The sequence below is a fragment of the Poecilia reticulata genome, chromosome 3 (assembly GCF_904066995.2).
Source record: "Poecilia reticulata chromosome 3, P_reticulata-male-v2, whole genome shotgun sequence".
NCBI classification, from domain to species: domain Eukaryota; kingdom Metazoa; phylum Chordata; class Actinopteri; order Cyprinodontiformes; family Poeciliidae; genus Poecilia; species Poecilia reticulata.
In genome coordinates, this window is record NC_088832.1 from 31375014 (window position 1) to 31381166 (window position 6153).

Genomic DNA, 6153 nt, shown 5'->3' on the forward strand with positions numbered 1-6153 from the left:
AGAGCCTATGAGCACGAAGAGCAACCTGTTTGATCAAAGGGAGGAACACCCTGGCTCAGAAGCAACAAACCGTGATATTGTCACAAAGCCTGGACTTTCTTTTATCAAGAGATGATGAAGTGAACAGATGAAGGACTGAACTCTTTAGATGAAGAAGTCGGCTAAATGTAAAGGTAAAATATCTAATTGTTGAAGTTTAATTCCAGTGGAAATTAACCCATGAAATAAATAAAGCATAGAAGTTACGTTCTTATTTGCTTTTGAGTAAGTTTAGACCTCTGGGTAAATAATGAAAATATATTGATGACATAATGTAAAACTGCCAGGGTGTTTTTAATACATTTAATATTTGTGCTTTTTGTTGTTGTTGGGTTTTTTTATGTGGTTGTTTGAAGCCTTTTCTGATTCCTTTGGTAATTTATTTTTTGTTTGACTTTATGGAGTTTTTACGTTTTTGTTTGCTTGTGTGAAGTTTTTATCTCAGTTTTGCTTCCAAGGAAATGTTTTACTTAAATTGTGAAATGAATCTTTGGCACAAATTCAATCTGGAAGACTCTCTAGACTCACCTGCCTCATTAATCAGCGCCTCCCTCTCATCACCCTGGACCTATCAACGCTGGATCATGGCCAATCATCGATCAACCTCCAGTTGATAAGGACCTTCATCCATGGCCTCCTCCGCTTACCAGCTGCGATCAACCCACCTCCGCCCCATCTCCACCTTCAGCTCCCAGCTCTTCAGGCCACATCCTTCTCCGACCTCCGCCACCAGTACTGGCCCCGGGGGGATTACATTCCTATGCAGCATGAGGAATGTTTATGGAGCTTATCGAAGTTCCAGCTCGACGTCCTCGGCCGGGGCCTGAACACCAAAGGACTTTAATGTTTAATTGTCATGATTTTTTTTTTTGTCGCTTTCTTTCTCTGTCTCAGTCTCTCCAGATTGAATTTGCTTATTCAAATTTGCTTTTATCTTTAATATTTTGAGTCTTGTCCAAAACCTGTAAGACTCTAAATCTACTGTATAACCGTAGAATGTTTTTTTATTATTTTTATTTTGGTGTTGGTATTGATTTTTTTGTGGGTGTGTGAAATAAAGTTTAACATTTAAAATACAGTATGTCTTTCAAAGTCCACCATGGAACAAAGTATCTACTTATGTCTTAACCAACATGAAATTTTCTTTAATATTTAATTTTCCACCATTGATGAGAATACAATCTGTCTTTCACGAGGACCTTGACATATTTAACAGGACACCACCACATGCTTGGTCAACTTCTGCATTCTAAATGAGCCATCTGACTGATTTAGAGCAAATGTTCCAAGCAAATGTTTTATGTCTGACTGAAGACATGAATTTTTTTTTGATGATACACTGGCACCACCTGCAGGAATGTAGCAAAATGTATGTAGAAATTAAACTTCAATAGATACTTTGATTTATTTTAAGTGTCAAGAGAATGGACATTTATTTATAAGCAACAAATTCCGAGTGTAAAAATATTAAGAGTTTAAAAACTGGTGATTGACTTATTTTGAGGAGTAAATTCTGAGTGCAAGTGGAGAAAACTCTTTTTTTTTCGGAGTCACCACATGATGGCACCAGAGTATTTGAGGTCCGTTTGTCGTTATGTCCAAAAATGGGATGTTTACTACACCTTTGAGCAGACGAGCACGTTTTGATCACAGTGTGATTCAACTGGACATGAGGTCTGCAGGCCTTGATCCATTTCTTGCATTATTCCGGACTCTGGGTCACAACCAGTCTACGTGTGCGGTTTGAAATCTGTACATTTGAGAAGCAGTATATGATGAGCTTTTATGCATTGTGTTATACGTGTTTGTGAATTATGTTGTGCACCTGGAAATCTTCCTGTAAGCTTATAGAGCTTATTGTACACATTCAAATCTTATTGAATCTTTTTCAGGGAGTAAAGTTTGCCAAAAAAGCCCCATAATAAAGAAATAAAACCCACCTTCCAAGTGCACCTTTCTCAATTTCCACATGATGGCAGCAGAGTGTTTAAAACAAAACTTAAAGTTGCACCACGTTATACATACTACACACGTCAAGAGGCATAAAAACATATATTTCTATTTCTTAATTAATGTAGCTGAGGAATGAAAGCTATCTTATCAGTCATACTTTAATATGTCATATGCACACACACACTTCCTGAAATTGAAGTTGACTAAATATTTCCTGTTTTAGGCCATTTACCAAAACTCCTTCTATCTGGTAGTTGCCATATTCATGAGAACATTTTGTCTTTGAGGATTGTTTGTCACTTCAGAAGTTTATTTACTTTAACGTTAGTATCACTTTAAATCCATTAGTAAAAGCCATGTTGATAAAAATGGCTTTGTAAACTTTTGATATGTTCACAAAGTTTTAGTTAACTGGAGGCAAACATGTGGATGTGCTTTCGGGCAACGCATCAAACATATGGTTTATTGTTTGACATCATGGAAACAAAGATAATACATTTGATTAAATATTATTAAAGGAATTGAGTATATCCATCAGTTTGATTCATTCTTTGGTACAATTTCCAGATGCCATGTTAAACTGCACAAACCATAACAAGCAATATAAACACCATTGCAACAGTCAAGAGGAGACGAGTTCTGAAGGCTATTGATACATGTGTGTTGGTGTGAAGTACTTATCAACCACGTGACAAAGTCAAAAGGCCATGTGGAGATGTTGACATGGTATAGTGAAATGAGTCGTGTTCCAACATGGGTTGAAAAAACAATCAAAGAAGAAGAAGACATTATTTCAACAGGATCAGAGTCAATTACCTTAACTTTTGGAAATATGTCCTGTGGTCTGATAAAACTGAAATTAAAGTATTTGATCCTAACAACCATGGTTACATCTGAAGGGAAAAAAATCAGAGAGCTTGCAAACCTGTGAAGTGCAGAGAGGTGACAGGGTGAGGTGTCCGTTTTAGGAACTGTACACTGAACAAGTTAGACAGAAGGAAATTGTGTGGAATATTGTAGCAACATCTAAATGCAGCCTGGGAGTTGAAGTGTAGCCACACACGGATCTTCCAAATGGTTGAGGACCCTAAACATACCACCCAATTCAAAAGGAGCTGAGGGAAAACACAGTCTATCTTCTGGAGTTCCCATTTGGTTTAAAAACTAATAATACATTTTATGTACTCTAGATCACCTACCCCGTTGTCTTCAAATCATTTCAGTGTAGCTTTAGTGGTATGCTTCGGGTCGTTGTCTTGCTGGAAAATAGATGATCTCTTGCAGATGGAAACAAATAATCCCCCAGGATTCCCCAATATTTGCTGCATTCATTTTACCTCCTACCTTTTCAAGCTTAAAACTCCTAAACCCTCACCTTCGGAAAATACAACGGAAAACCGGCACGCTGGCATTCCGCTGCAGGTTAAGGGGTTTTAAGCTTACCTATACTTGTACCTGATTTGTTTAAAGTATCTTTTGCCTTCATGCTGTAATGATAGCCAGGAACACTAATGAATCAGTGAATGAACCTTCCAGACACAGGTGTCTTTACATTACAGTGACTTGAGACTTGAGACACACTTGCTATGAGACTAGTACCAATTAGTTAGACATCTAATCCAATTGAATTAAGCCAGTCATTTTAAATGGGGTGAATATTAATGCAATCACTTTTTTAATGTTTTATGTTTTTATTTAATTATTATTTTGTAGAAATCAGTTTTCACTTCCACGTTAAGGAGCAATTTGTTTGTCAGACAAGCCAAATGTTGAGTATGGTTGATTTCTAAAAGCAATGAAAAAGATAAAACATCCAAGGGGTGAATATAATTTATTTAAATGATTAAACAGCTTTTAATATGCAATGCAACATCATGTCTTTCACTTGGACCACCAATGTGACTGAAAGATGCATAAAATAGGGTTTAAAGGATTTTTTTTAAGAGATCAAAGTTCCATTAACGCAGAAATCTGCCTTTGAATCCAGTCCAGCTCTGACAAGTCGTTACCAAAACTCTCCCATCCAGCTCTCTTTCTGTTAATTCACATTATTTGAACAGGTACAGTATGTGTTGCAGGTAAGACACTGAAAAATGACAAAATATCCAAAAAACTGAACAATAAAAAATAGTGAGAGCTGCTGTAATGAGAATAACTAGTAATCTCTTTAACAAAACTTCCAGGTTGGGACTTGGTGACAACATTTGCTGTTTTATAAGAAGTGACGTGTGGTGAAGCCCAGCTGTAAAAATATTGAGTTTAAATGGAATTATACAGTCACTAGTACATAAACACAAAATGGTGGCCGTGATGTCAGAGGTGTATTTACAGCTGCATGTGTCCCTCATGGTTTGGCACATGTTTTTTGTTTTGGTCTGTCATGCCTGAGTGCCTGTGCTCCTTTAAGATGCTGCTATGATACAGTCAGGTTCTGTATCTTCTTCTTGTTGCCAAAAAACCTTGAGAAAATTGGTGAGATAAATTTAGAGTTTTGTATTTTACTGGCGCTGATGCAAACCAAGTTCTCATTCTGAATTCAGTTCTGTTGAGTGAAATTGATTAAAAAAAGAAAAAAGCTTAAAATAGTTTACACCAACCTGTATTATTTTAAAAGCTTAAACTCGCCTGTCAAAATAAATATATCATGCAAAAAAGTACTTGAATGTTCAAAAGCGCCATGTTAGTACAAATTATTGCAATAATTTTTTTCAAAGATTTTTTTCCCCCTCCCACCAAAATAATATGTTTTTTCCCTCTTACATTCTTATTATAGAAGAAATGTATTTTGAGTTAATTTTTCTTTTCTCAACTGTTTAGCTGGTTCAGCCCCAACAACTCTAATACCAAGCTTTGAGTTTCAAAATAGCTTCCACAGGGCTCTAAACATAATAGCTCCCTCCACCTTTATGTGCCCTTGTGGGGATATCTGTCAAAGCTGTAACATCATACTCCAATGTTGCTCTACAATTCTCCACAGGTCACATTCCTTCTCGATGGTGGAGGGCACATAAAGGGATAAAAAAGAAAAAAAGGAGAGACAGCGAATGAGAAAAGTTAACTTGAAAATAAAGAAGTGGTGGACGAAAGGCAGAGAAAATCCTGGAAGAAAAAGAGAGAAACAAAGAGAAAAACAGAACTATGAAAGCAAACTTCATCCCTGACTCAGAGCTGCTTCTGGCATGGTTTATCCATCTCATCATACACATTCCTGTCTGACACGCTCACAAAGCACCATTGTGCCGAAGTGTATCTAACTCATATCCTCGCTGCTACCTTACATATGAGCTCCAATCATGTACACACAAAGAGACCCACACATGTTTGGCCTTGGGCCAGCTTTATTGTGCAGAGATATGAGCTGACAGGTTTAATACCACCTGCAAATGATTCCTTACTGTATGGAAAGGAGGTGTAGACTTCAAACAATAAGGTAACAAGGAAGGAGCAGGAGGAGGAGAAATATACTGGTGCTCTCATGTTGTGTGACCTGGGGTTGATGAGGTCACAAGCTGTGTGCGTGTGTGTATGTCTGCGTGCGTGTGTGTGTGCGTGTGTGTGTGAAGCCCCCTTTCAAATCCAAGGCTTCAACCCCAATGATTGGAGCACTTTTTGATTTATTTTTTAAATTTAACAGTAAAATATAACCAGATATTTTCAGTCACACTTCATTTCTAAGACGGGCATTTCCTGTTGCAATGTTTTAGTAAAGAATGTGTTGAATACTACTGTAGCCTTGTCAAAAAGATTTGTATACAATTGTTTAAATAGATATTGTATGCTAATGCGATATATAGAGCTCTGAATTCTATGGTATCAGTAGCTGATCATATAATTGTGCAATTTGACATTTTGAAAATAATTTTGTTTTATTAACATAAAACAAAATTATAATTTTGAAAAACTAAAATAAAATCAAATGTTTTGGCGATAGGATGAGGTGGTTTTTTTTTGGCTGTATTGAAATTAGTTTATTTCACAAAACTGCAGTGAAAACACTTTTTTCAAACAGTTTCCCCATAGTTGGGAGCGTGAAATTACCCAGAATGTCTTAGTGTTAAGTTTCTGTAATCCCAGCACCTGAAAACAGATTTACACCAAGTGTAATTTGACAACTACCAAACCTAGACTGATCTAGTTGAATGCCAGACTGAAATCCATTCA